The following is a 13,618-nucleotide window of genomic DNA, read 5'->3' on the forward strand; positions in this document are numbered from 1 at the left end:
TATCCCTGAAAAGGTGTGTGCCTGTGAACAGCTGTACCTAAATGTTCATAGCACTTTTAGTTTTAATGGGCAAAGGCTGGAGACAGACAAGATGGTGCCCTTCGATGGGTGAATGATTAAACACACTTTGCTCACCCCTACCTTGTGTATTAGGCAAGGTTTTCCAGAGAAATAGAACCAATATTTGTGTATCCATTTATCAACAGAATAGAACAAGAATTGAAATTGATCACTATCTTCCTGGAAATCCTTAGGTCACAGGGTCTTTGAACCTTGCTAGCTGCATAGGATGACTCATCTCCGGAAGATGGGTGTGGCTCACGGCCCCTGTGGTGGCAGGCAGGCCCCCCTGGAAGCTGCGAGATGCTCCCCTGTTCCCTGACCTTAGGCCTGCATTCCCATACAGAGGGCCCAGAGTGCTGGGCTGGCTTGCCACTCTTTCTCTCATGACCTGAAGCTCTGCAGATTAAGGCACCAAACTAGGGTTTGGCAAAGTTAGACTTTTCCTTTCAGGGAAGGAGCCAGGATGCCAGATTTAGTGATTTGTAAATGGAGTCTCCATCCTACAGATGCCAGTGAATATGTCTGTAGCACAGCGGCTGTGATGCTGCCTGGTGCGTGTACGAGGCCGCAGAATGAAAGGCCTGTCGCTGAAGACAATCGAGTCACAGATGACTGGGAGAACATGCACAGGGGCTCCTTGCTCAAGCCTGGCTCACTCCAGGCAGATGGTCTTAACTGCCTCAAATCATGAAGTCTTCCAAAGAAGCAGACAGGAAAGTCAGGTGGTATCCTACCACAGAAATGAGGTGAAATGTATTTTCTGGTCAGACAGAGTTGAGATCATTTGACATGGAGCCCAGAATAGCAGGTTTTGGGGACTCAGAAGCATTCTTTATTTAGTGATCTCATTCTACATCCATGGGTACTGATGCGTGAATAAAGAGGAGCTGAATGTTCAAGGTTCAGGATCAAATGACTATTTTCTGGCCCAAGCCAGAATCAAGCCCATAATGACTGCAATAGCCTTAAACAAGTAGTTTCAAGCTCCTTAGCCTTTTCAGCAAAGCAATAACCACCATCTGTTTGTCCATGCATTCAAAAGCATGACAAAAGGATTTATTGAACATCTAATGGCAACCCACTCGTGTTCTTGCCTAGAGAATCCCAGGGACGGGGGAGCCTGGTGGGCTTCCGTCTATGGGGTCACACAGAGTCGGACACGACTGAAGTGACTCAGCAGCAGCAGCAGCAACTATAAACTAAATATCATACAAGTCACCAGGGATTCAAAGATACAAAGCAGAATTCTGCCTTTAAGAAGGAACAAAGAAATATGGAAAATAAAATGGGATAATAATGGTGGGATAGTGAAAAGTCCCCAACCCTAGGCAAAACTGGCCCCCAGGTGACCTCAGGGACCCCAAGGTGAGCAGCACCGTGGCTAGCTTGACTCAGGGTGAGTCCCTCCTGATAGCCACTGCCAACATCCATGGCAATGAGCTTGACTGCTTTGGACATTTGAAATTAATAGGAAGCCTGAAGTCTTAAAGGGGGACCTGGGGTATAGTCACTTGGTTATTCCAGTGAAAGTTTTTAGAGCCAGGACGTAACTAGAAGCTGAACTCATAAAACACAGTAATTAAAGATTTTGATATGGTTGATGTATCTATCTCTGGTTTTTCTTTGATAAGACAGCCAAGTTCCAACAGGAATAAATGCTTATAGAGGAACAATGAATTGTGCTCCTTCTGAATTGGTGTGCCCTTGTCCTGGGCATGAGCTTTGCAGAGGAAGGGTTGCTAGGCTGGGATAGAATCCTGAGTATGGCTCAGACAGGATACAGCTTTCCGCAGAGTCTGTGGCCACTTGATTGAGCCTGCTGGGAAGTTTGCCAGACCCAGTCTCATATAAGTCCAGGGCTGGTCCAGGAAATGTCACAATTCTGGGTGTCATCAACCAGACTCTTGGTTCTGAGCATTCTACAGCCAGCTTTTCATAAACTTGGCACACCCATCAATACCCACAGAAGTCTAACAGGGCACTTGGTGGCCAGTCTGAATGCTCTGTTCCAAGGGATCCTAGGCCTGCATAGAGCACCAAGGCCAGATATTTGGGGCTAACCAGACATAGGGTTTGCCCTAGAGGACACTGGTGCAATTAGTACAGGGGGCAGTGGGGCCAAGAAAGACACCATCAGGAAAGGAGGTGTGGTGAGCACAGGACACTTGTGAGGAACTTCCAGAGTGACATGTATCAGAGCCTCCATCCAGGTGTGACTCATCAGTCCAGGGGTGCTAAGCCCACACTGGGTGATGCACATGGGGTTGGAGAGATGCATTTCTTTAGGACAAAAGCTGCCTTTGGGGACTTTCTGAATAGTCCAGCACAAACCCTGTTTACAGCATTCATCAGGGAGCAAGTTACCTGTATATCAGAACCCCAGAGTGGTCCAGGGACCATAAACTCAGCACACAGACTTATTTCACGAGTGAGGAGACTGAGCAGAGGGTTGTGTAAGGCAGGTTAGAACCCAAGTCAGATCCCAGTCTGAGCAGTTGCATTCCAGTGAACCCACATGTGCGCATGTGCACAGACCCAGACACACACACACACACACACACACACGAGTGATGCCCACCTTGGGGCAGTCCACACTGAGAGCAAGCTAGAGTTGCGGTCCATGGGTGCGTATCAAAAGAGCTCCTACAAGCCTCTGCCAAACTGTGCAGGCATCTGGAAAGAATTTCAGTCTGGGCTAAAAAACCATGTTTAGAATGACATTTTCCTGTAATACCCCCCTTTCTAAATAGGTACATCATGGCTGTCCTGAGTCTGATTTCAAGGTCTAAAATTTGTTCGAATTCACACTGATTTGGGAAGAAAGGGGAGACAATCTGTTGTGGGAGGGAACAAAGGGTAGGAGGTACAGCCTGTCTCCAGAAACTGTCATAACAGCAGGCACAATGGGTGCACTCCAGCCTTCCCAGAAAGGCACAGGGCTTGGCAAGGATCCTGAAGGGGGCATATGTGTTAGCCCAGCCCCTGTCAAACCTCCTGCTATTTGTGTGTAAACACAGGGGCTGAGTTGTCCCTCCCTCCTTCCCTAAAGGGAGGATGCCCCATGTTTCCTTTTCCCATTCTATCCAGAAGCAGAGGGAGGGAATCAGAGAAGCTTACATGCCTATGGGATGGATGCTAGGGAAAGAAGGGTCTGTGGAAGAAGGACTGTAAATTCACGTGAGGTTCAGAAGACAAAGCAAAAACTGTTCTTCCTTTTCTTAATGAATTGCCTCCCATTCCGTAGAGCTCATCAGGATAGGCAACAGAGACTCACTTCTTTACTGTTGACTTCCTGTGGTCCCCCAACCTCAGGAAGAGAGGAACTGCTCAGAGAGTCCCATCTTTTCCTGCAGATCAGTGCCATTGTGTGCTCCTTCTGACTGAGTTGCAGGTAAGGACAAACTCAGCAAGAGTCATGTTCTGAAAGAAAACAAGCCATTCTCGCCATCAACCCACTCTTTGTGCTGCGTGGACCTGTGTTTAAAGCTCACAGTTCCTCCCAGTGAAAGTCTGAAAATTCAATGGTCTTGCTGGTGCCATTCAGTGATGGAAAGTTCCTCAGCTCCATTGGACTCTAGAGGATACTGAGAAACTGCAGTTCAGTATCTCAAATGGCAGCTCCCAACTTGTCTCTAAGTGGTACCTGGAAGGGCATTGGCTGTAGAGAGAAAATATCACGGTTGGACTGTCATAAATACACAGAGCCCCTAGAGGATGTTAAACTGTGTTTTCTTCATCAGATCACAGAAAGCTTATTCAATGGTGGGCAGGAGATAAATATTCTCTTTACTCTTCACCCCTAGTGCTGTCCAAGTGGCACTAGTGGTAAAGAATCTGTCTGCCAATGCAGGAGATGCAAGAGACGTGGATTCGATCCCTAGGTCCTGAAGATACCCTGGAGAGTTCAGTTCAGTTCAGTCACTCAGTCGTGTCCGAGTCTTTGCGACTCCATGAATCACAGCACGCCAGGCCTCCCTGTCCATCACCAACTTCCGGAGTTCACTCAAACTCATGTCCACAGAGTCGGTGATGCCATCCAGCCATCTCACTCTCTGTCGTCCGTTTCTCCTCCCCCCACCCCCCAACGTTTCCCAACATCAGAGTCTTCCCAACATCAGAGTCGTCGCATGAGGTGGCCAAAGTATTGCAGTTTCAGCTTTAGCATCATTCCTTCCAATGAACACCCAGGATTGATCTCCTTTAGAATGGACTGGTTGATCTCCTTGCAGTACAAGGGACTCTCAAGAGTCTTCTCCAACACCACAGTTCAAAAGCACCAATTCTTCGGCGATCAGCCTTCTTCACAGTCCAACTCTCACATCCATACGTGACCACGGGAAAAACCATAGCCTTGACTAGATGGACCTTGGTTGGCGAAGTAATGTCTCTGCTTTTTAATATACTATCAAGGTTGGTCATAACTTTCCTTCCAAGGAGTAAGCGTCTTTTAATTTCATGGCTGCAATCAGCATCTGCAGTGATTTTGGAGCCCCAAAAAATAAAGTCTGACACTGTTTCCACTGTTTTTCCATCTATTTCCCATGAAGTGATGGGACCAGATGCCATGATCTTTGTTTTCTGAATGTTGAGCTTCAAGCCAACCTTTTCACTCTCCTCTTTCACTTTCATCAAGAGGTTTTTGAGTTCCTCTTCACTTTCTACCCTGGAGAAGGGAATGGCAATTCACTCCAGTATTCTTGTTGGAAAATTTCATGGACAGAGGAGCCTGGAGGGCTAAAGTTCATGGAGTCTCAAGAGTTAGACACAACTGAACACACACCCACACAATGCACCCCTATTTCTTCCATCACAAACTCCAGAATATTTGTGCTTACCTGCCTCCCACTAGGATTGTATAATCTATTTTTTTTCCCCAGTGTTTTCCTTGGGCAAACTGGTGGGGGAGCGGGGAGTTTGGTCCTCCAGCTCTTTTAGAGTAAATACTCTATAAAGTAAGGGGCCTTGCTTTTGACAATATGTAAAGCTTCTTCCAACCTACCTCAGGGCATTCATTGCTATTTCTGTGTCTCTCTCCCAGTTTTTCTCCCCATGAAGGGCTGAGCAGAGGAAGAAAACCTCACACTGTTCATTAAAATAGATTTGAACCTGAGCTTCACTACCTGCTAGGTCTGTGACTTTGGGAAAACTGACCAACTTCTCTGGTTGTCTGTTTACTCATCTCTAAAATAGAGTTGTTAATATCCCCCTGTGGGGGTTTCTGAGAATTGGATTAAATAGGTAACGAGAACATTCCAGGCTTCACCACCCATGTGTGCAAACTGGGTCATGTTCGCCTTGAGAGATGTGAGGCAAGCCCTGCTCCTGTAGGACTTCAGCTCCCTGAGGTTCCTCCCTTGGGTATCCCTCAAGTGGACCCAGGGCTGAGGGTGCTTATCTCTGCCCAGCAGATCTCACCTCCAGCCTCTGTAAAGTTGTGCAATTCCTCAGCTCCCTCAGCAGCACCTCCAGCAGACCCTGGCCTTCTCTACTTCCATTCCTAATAGTCTCTGCAGCAATTTGACACATGTTTTTCTAGCTCTTGACAAAATCGTGCTCAAGATTTCTGTAATAGAGGGGATCTCCTTTGCAGTGAGTGACTCTGACCCTGTATGTTCCTCTTCTCAGTACCTACCACCCTCCAGGTCCTCCACAGCATTCGCTGGCCACCCACCATCCATCCAGAGAAGGACATGGCACCCCACCCCAGTACTCTTGACTGGAAAATCCCCTGGACGGAGGAGCCTGGTAGGCTGCAGTCCATGGGGTCGCTAGGAGTCGGACACAACTGAGTGACTTCACTTTCACTTTTCACTTTCATGCACTGGAGAAGGAAATGGCAACCCACTCCAGTGTTCTTGCCTGGAGAATCCCAGGGACAGGGGAGCCTGATGGGCTGCCGTCTATGGGGTTGCACAGAGTCGGACACGACTGAAGCGACTTAGCAGCAGCAGCAGCAGCACCATCCATCCGCCTATCTCTCTGTATCATGGACCATAGGCATCCCCAAGTCTTAGATCAGTGCTGCCTGCAAAGCCACCATCAAAGTTCACACATGCCCTCCTAAGTCCATTTTTGTATATATTGGTTCTTTTAGCATGAAGTGAACTCCAGGCCATTGTCCCTTCCTACAGTCTCCTGAGTCTCCGTCCTCGAACCAAAAGTGTTCAAAAAACTAAAAATGCTATCTGGAAAAAACTGGAAAAGACTTTCAGATTTAAACTGGCATTTTCTCCCAAATCCTATCAGTTCTACACCCACTGAAAGAAAACAAAATATACAGTAATAAAAACAACAACAAGGTGTACAAAGCAAAGACTGTAGCAGCTCAGTCAGGGCACCCTGCTTCACAGGCACTGTGTGCTGTGCTGTACTGTGCTAAGTTGTGTCAGACTCTTTGTGGCCCCATGGACATAGCCTTCCAGGTTCCTCTGTCCATGCGGATTATCCAGGCAAAAATACTGGAGTGGCTTGCTATGCCCTCTTCCAGGGGATCTTCCCAACCCAGGGATAGATTTGCATTGCAGGTGGATTCTATACTGTCTGAGCACCAGGGAAGCCCTTGCTTCATATATAAGGGAGTAATCAGTATTTGCAAATATAATCAGTTCTTAATTGACTGGGTAAGGGGCTGATTGCCCATTTTTAAAAATTATAATAGGACATTATAGAAAAATAACATTTTTTTGGAACCACTGAACTTTTCTGAAACTTCTGGAACTACACAAGTGGCACCATTTTGTGTGTCTTCTGTTTCATTAGAATGTCATGGGAATGAGGCAGGAGTGGGGAAAGGGTGGAAATGTTAAATAATTAGCAAAAAAAAAAAAGTTTTTATCTTGATAAGATACCTGGACTTGGTCCAGACTGAGTGGTCCCTTCTGCACTTGGCAAGGTCCATGCAATACAGAAAAGGGGAATAAAGCAGCCATAGTTAAAAAAGGAAAAGCATCAGTTTGCTTCGGTTGCATCCCCTTCAACAGTAACATAACAATGTTTAAGCCTTTTGGCAGAAAAGGAGTGAATGAGGAGGGGAGAATTCGAAAAACCCTTGTTCACCAGACCATCTGCAGGGCTGTTTTAGAGTGAGAAGAGCAGGCTGCCGAGTGCCAAACTCATGTTATGTGCGTTTCAATTTAACATTTGAAAAATAAAGGGCTTAGCTGAACACCAGAAAACAATAACAGATTGTTTTAATTGAGACTGACCTTTTGCCCATTTTTCATCTGCAACATGTCATGTTTTGTGGGCTTGAATTGTTGTGCTTGTTATTTTTCTTACAGTTGAAAATAGCATCTGGAGAACAATCATTAAGTTATAAATACTTAACGGAGAATTAGTATTAATTTGAGTCATGCTTGAACCAGCTTTATTTTATCTCCAGTAACAATAATTGTTTCCCCTGGTTAATTGATGGTGGGTAAAGAGAATGCAGAGTTCCAAAGAATAACAAGGAGAGATAAGAAAGCCTTCCTCAGTGATCAATGCAAAGAAATAGAGGAAAACAACAGAATGGGAAAGACAAGAGATCTCTTCAAGAAAATTAGAGATTCCAAGGGAACATTTCATGCAAAGATGGGCTCGATAAAGGACAGAAATGGTATGGACCTAATAGAAGCAGAAGATATTAAGAAGAGGTAGCAAGAATACACAGAAGAACTGTACAAAAAAGATCTTCATGACCAAAATAGTCACGATAATGTGATCACTGACCTAGAGCCAGACATCTTGGAATGTGAAGTCAAGTGAACCTTAGAAAGCATCACTACGAACAAAGCTAGTGGAGGTGATGGAATTCCAGTTGAGCTATTTCAAATCTTGAAAGATGATGCTGTGAAAATGCTGCACTCAATATGCCAGCAAATTTGGAAAACTCAGCAGTGGCCACAGGATTGGAAAAGGTCAGTCTTCATTCCAATCCCAAAGAAAGGCAATGACAAAGAATGCTCAAACTACCACACAGTTGCACTCATCTCACACGCTAGTAAAGTCATGCTCAAAATTCTCCAAGCCAGGCTTCAGCAATACGTGAACCATGAACTTCCAGATGTTCAAACTGGTTTTAGAAAAGGCAGAGGAACCAGAGATCAAATTGCCAACATCCGCTGGATCATGGAGAAAGCAAGAGAGTTCCAGAAGAGCATCTATTTCTGCTTCATTGACTATACCAAAGCCTTTGACTGTGTAGATTACCATAAACTGTGGAAAATTCTAAAACAGATGGGAATACCAGACCACCTGACCTGCCTCTTGAGAAACCTGTGTGCAGGTCAGGAAGCAACAGTCAGAACTGGACATGGAACAACAGACTGGTTCCAAATAGGAAAAGGAGTACGTCAAGGCTGTATATTTTCACCTTGCTTATTTAACTTATATGCAGAGTACATCATGAGGAACGCTGGGCTGGAAGAAGCACAGGCTGGAATCAAGATTGCTGGGAGAAATATCAATAACCTCAGATATGCAGATGACACTACCCTTATGGCAGAAAGTGAAGAGGAACTCAAAAGCCTCTTGATGAAAGTGAAAGAGGAGAGTGAAAAGGTTGGCTTGAAGCTCAACATTCAGAAAACAAAGATCATGGCATCTGGTCCCATCACTTCATGGGAAATAGATGGAAAAACAGTGGAAACAGTGTCAGACTTTATTTTTTGGGGCTCCAAAATCACTGCAGATGCTGATTGCAGCCATGAAATTAAAAGACGCTTACTCCTTGGAAGGAAAGTTATGACCAACCTTGATAATATATTAAAAAACAGAGACATTACTTTGCCAACCAAGGTCCATCTAGTCAAGGCTATGGTTTTTCCCGTGGTCATGTATGGATGTGAGAGTTGGACTATGAAGAAAGCTGATCGCCAAAGAATTGGTGCTTTTAAACTGTGGTGTTGGAGAAGACTCTTGAGAGTCCCTTGTACTGCAAGGAGATCCAACCAGTCCATTCTAAAGGAGATCAATCCTGGGTGTTCATTGGAAGGACTGATGCTAAAGCTGAAACTGCAATACTTTGGCCACCACATGCGATGTGCTGACTCACTGGAAAAGACTCTGATGCTGGGAAACGTTGGGGGCAGGAGGAGAAGGGGACGACAGAGAATGAGATGGCTGGATGGCATCACCGACTCTGTGGACATGAATTTGAGTGAACTCCGGGAGTTGGTGATAGACAGGGAGGCCTGGCGTGCTGTGATTCATGGGGTCGCGGAGAGTCGGACACGACTGAGCGACTGAACTGAACTGAACTGAACTGAAAGAGAGGCACTTGATGAACCATTTCTAAAGAATGAACAAAAACCAGAAAATCCTCCAGAATTTTGCTCCCACTCCTAATTCATATCAGCGTGGAAGATAGCATCGTCATCTGTACCCATATTCTTTTCCTTTCCCTTGAGCACCCTTGAACTTCACCCAAGTTGCTTTGGCTCTTGTAAGTTAACAAGGGAAAGGTCTCACATGGATGTCACATTGCTGTGACAAGACTTCCAGGGAGATAGTGCGTCATTCAGGAAACAGGGGCTTTGAAGTGAACAGGGTAACGTCCTCAGGGGAAGAGAAAATGTGTAGAGGACCATCTCTAAAAAGAAAGTGATTCATGGGGTCAGCAGGAAATAAGTGATGTTAACCACCTGCATGAGAGATTGCTCTATGGGCAGATTACTAAATGTCATAGTGAGGATAGACACTGGTGTCCACAAAGTGTTTTCAAGGAAAGGAAGAGATTATCATGATGAATGTGAACTTTACATGTCATGGTTCAAAAATCTCTTTATAGCTAATATCTCATTTGATCCTTGTAACACCCTGAGAGACAAGTAGTACTATTTCCTTTTTTCACACAGAAGGCAAAGATCAGAGGAAAATCCTGAGTTTCTTCATCAGGCACCCAGAGTTTGTCCTTTACTTTCTTAGCCTTTCTAAATCTTTCCAATCACTGACTATAAAAAGAGTTTCAATCTTATACTGTTGTGAAATAAATAAAGCTATTAAAGCAGTGCTCAGAACTTAATAGACAATCACAGTGGTAGTTATTATTATAATAAATTTGAGAAAACTGAAGTCTGGTGGGATAATTTAACTTGGTCTAGAATACATGAAAATAAATTGCCCGTTGCGTTTCTATTAAAACTAAAACCCAAAACCTTCCCAATATGGTAGTTACTCAAACCTTATACTGTGAAGAGGTAGTGAACTTATGTATGTTTTGGTAATTTATCCCAAGATAGTAGAAGTATGAAAAGATGTAAGTGTAGGTACAGGGTATTCACTGTGGAACTACTTGTCACAGAAAAAGACTAAAATGGACACACATGGCTGCCAACGAGGAGCTTTGGGTTCACCCACACAGTGGAGTAATCTGAAGCAAGAAGAAGTGAGGAACAGCTCTACGTATTGCACTGTGTGTTGTCCAACATCTACTTTGAAGTGAACAAAACTAGATGGGCAAGAAAGAGTGTATATTATGCTACTACTTATTTATGAACAAAGGGAATATTTATCTATGGTTAAATATTAACCATATTTAAAAGGTGTAAGAGACTTCCTCTTGTGGGAAGATAAAGTACTTTACCATATTCTTCCTGCTAAGTACAACTAGAAACGCCAGACCTCATATAGAAAACAAATGTTAGGTAGACTATAAAATAGAGAGTAGGAAGACCACCTAAGAAACCTGGGAACCAAGGACCACATTGTGGTTAGTTCTTCAGGTTTTCCAAACATGGGGCTGAAGAAGCCAGTTACCTAGAAGTACCAATGGTCACAGACAAAACACACCCCAACAAAAGCCAGCTCTCCTCAGCCAGAGGACCATGAAAGGAGCAACCTCACAAGACAGGATGATAACTCTACTCCAGTCAAAGAAAACAGTGATCCTGCCCACACGCACACCTAGTGGGGAAGCCTACTGCACAATCTAGTGACCTAGCGCTTTCCTTTCTGCAGCATCTCTGGTGGTCTGCTCTTTCTTGACAAAGAGAGAAGACTCAAACTGTCCTATTGCTTCCTGTCAAAACCCTGCTTGTCTTTGTTATGGTATCTATATTTTTACATTTTTCCAGTATTAAAACACATTATTATTTATTTTTAACACTTATATGACAAACAGTTATAATGGAAATAGCCATAGCGGGAGACAAAATAAAAACAGGAGAAAAGGATACTACTGTCATTCAAATATCAGCTTATAGTCGTTTTTCTTAGTAGACTATTGCTTCAATGACACAGTGAAACACACCTTCTGAAGTTCAGACCCTCGTGAAGTTCCCATGAACATTGTCAGACGACTGGGCCTATAACTGCTCTGACCAATAGAATGAAACAGAAGTGATTCTGTCCAGTTCTGGGGATGGCGCTTATTTGGTCTGGTAGCTTTGGTTTGCTCCTTCTTAGAATCCAGCCAGTGTGCCATGAAGCCACCCAAGTGGCCACAAGGATTCTGAGGAATCCAGGAACTGAGCTGACAGCCCTAGATGACCTCCCACCCACGTTTCCCAGCCTGTCAGTCAATATCACCTGAACAGAAAACTGCCAGGTCAACTAATGGAATGGTAAGTGTTAATCAAATGGTGCTTTAAGCCACTATGTTGATTTTTTACCCAGAAATACATATGTGAAATATTCTCTATAAAACCTCTGATTTTTACAACTGACAGTAATCTCTTTCTCCCGTGACAGGCCATTGAACACTGTTGTAACTGTTGGTTTATCACTTACTGCCTTATTGTGGTTATTTGTTTATATACCTTACTTTGCTCATAAAACATGAGCTTCTTGAAGCAGGACTTGTGTCAAATTAGATACTTAAGACCCTTTAGGATAGGGGTAAGAACACAGGTTTTGAAGTCAAGACAAACTGGGTCAATTTTGAGTTTTACCTTTTATCTTGAGCAACTTCTCTGAACTTCAATTTCTTTATCATAAAATAGGTTAATGCAAAAATGAAATGGGTCAACATAGGTAAAGCCCTTAGTTCAGTGACTAGCATATAATAAACTATGAATATTGGTGTTATCTTACCCTTTTCCCTATCATGCAGCTCAGAACCTCAGTAAGTCCTACATGAATAAGCAAATGAAAGATGTGAAGGTGGCTATGGCCGATTCAGGATGCCTGTACATTCTTTGAGACGCCTCCTTTCAAGAGGAGGCCCTTTGTACTCTCCCCTAGAATGTGGACTAGCCTGTGTCTATCCTGACTAACAGAGTATCATGTGGGTGACATATGCCAGTTCTGAGAGCCCTGACTCACGTGACATGGAAGAAATCCATACACTGCTGGAGTAGGGGAAGGACCAGCTGGACTCACCCTTTCATCTGTCCCCTCCTGGGTACCAGGCATATGAGTAAAGACATTTGGACTTTTTGGACAGCCCAGCCAACAAATGAGGACCACCAAAGGGACTCACTCAACACCGTGTGAAATAGAATTACCAGCTAAGCTCTGACCAAATTCCTGACTTGCAACGTCATGAGATGTAATAAAATGGTTGTTATCTTAAGTGCAAGTTTTGGGGACATTTGTTACAGGACAGTGGATCTCTTGGGCTTATGGCTTCTTTCTTCAGTACCCCCAAGGACTCACCACCATGAGGAATCTCAAGTCAGGGCAAGGAACCCAGTAGAAGATAGTGGTATGCTCACATCTTCCCCCAGGGGGCACCAACAAAGATTGATGATCTCATCTTTCCGCTGCTGATTAAAAAAAGGGAGACTTCTAGCCCATTCTTATTTCACATTTAGTGAGCCCTCTTGGCAGGGAAGAAGATTGTCTTCAGGGCCTTTTGCCTCCCGCCCCCCAACCCCAGGTGGTTTAGAAACATTTGAAAACTTCTGGCTTCTATCAAGTGACTCTATGAGAGCCTTTCCCTACCTACACCATCCTGCGTGGGACATTCTCTAATCTAGTCTTCTCCAGTTCAGTCCCATCCACCTTTGATGGTTCTCAGACTTCTTACACTTGATTCTCAGACTTCTTATGTCAGGGGGTGTAGCTCAGTGGCAGAGCACATGCTTAGCGTGCATGAGGCCCCAGGTTCAATCTCTGGCATCTTCACTTGGGAGACTCCCTTTATGGGCTTCCCTAATAGCTCAGTTGGTAAAGAATCAGCCTGCAATGCAGGAGACCCCAGTTCAATTCCTGGGTCTGGAAGATCTGCTGGAGAAGGGATAGGCTGTCTACTCCAGTATTCTTGGGCTTCCCTTGTGGCTCAGCTGGTAAGGAGTCTGCCTGCAATGTGGGAGACCTGGGTTTGATCCCTGGGTTGGGAAGGTTATCTTCTTCCCTGGAGAAGGGAAAGGTTATCCATTCCAGTATTTTGGCCTGGAGAATTCCATGGAATATATAGTCCATGGGGTCTCAAAGAGTCGGACACAACTGAGCAACTTTCACTTCACTTCACTCTTACTCTTAGGATTACTTTATATGCTTAAAAATTCTTGAGGAGCCAAAGAACTTTTGTTTATGTGGGGTACATTGATCAACATTGACCATATTAGCGGCTGAAACTGAGAAATTTAAAAATATTTATTCATTTTAAATAAAAAATCCCATTACTTTGTTA

General features: G+C 44.3%; 1 non-coding gene across 1 annotated transcript; it reads left to right on the forward strand.

Annotated features, from left to right (window-relative positions):
• Positions 1-13,038: 13,038 nt before the first annotated feature.
• Positions 13,039-13,110, forward strand: TRNAA-AGC (transfer RNA alanine (anticodon AGC)). The gene has a single exon. It is a non-coding gene; the product is annotated as a tRNA-Ala (tRNA).
• The last annotated feature ends 508 nt before the right edge of the window (positions 13,111-13,618 follow it).

Source organism: Moschus berezovskii, chromosome 12 (genome assembly GCF_049115385.1).
Source record: "Moschus berezovskii isolate FMDL1 chromosome 12, NW_MosBer_1.0, whole genome shotgun sequence".
Classification (NCBI taxonomy): Eukaryota; Metazoa; Chordata; class Mammalia; order Artiodactyla; family Moschidae; genus Moschus; species Moschus berezovskii.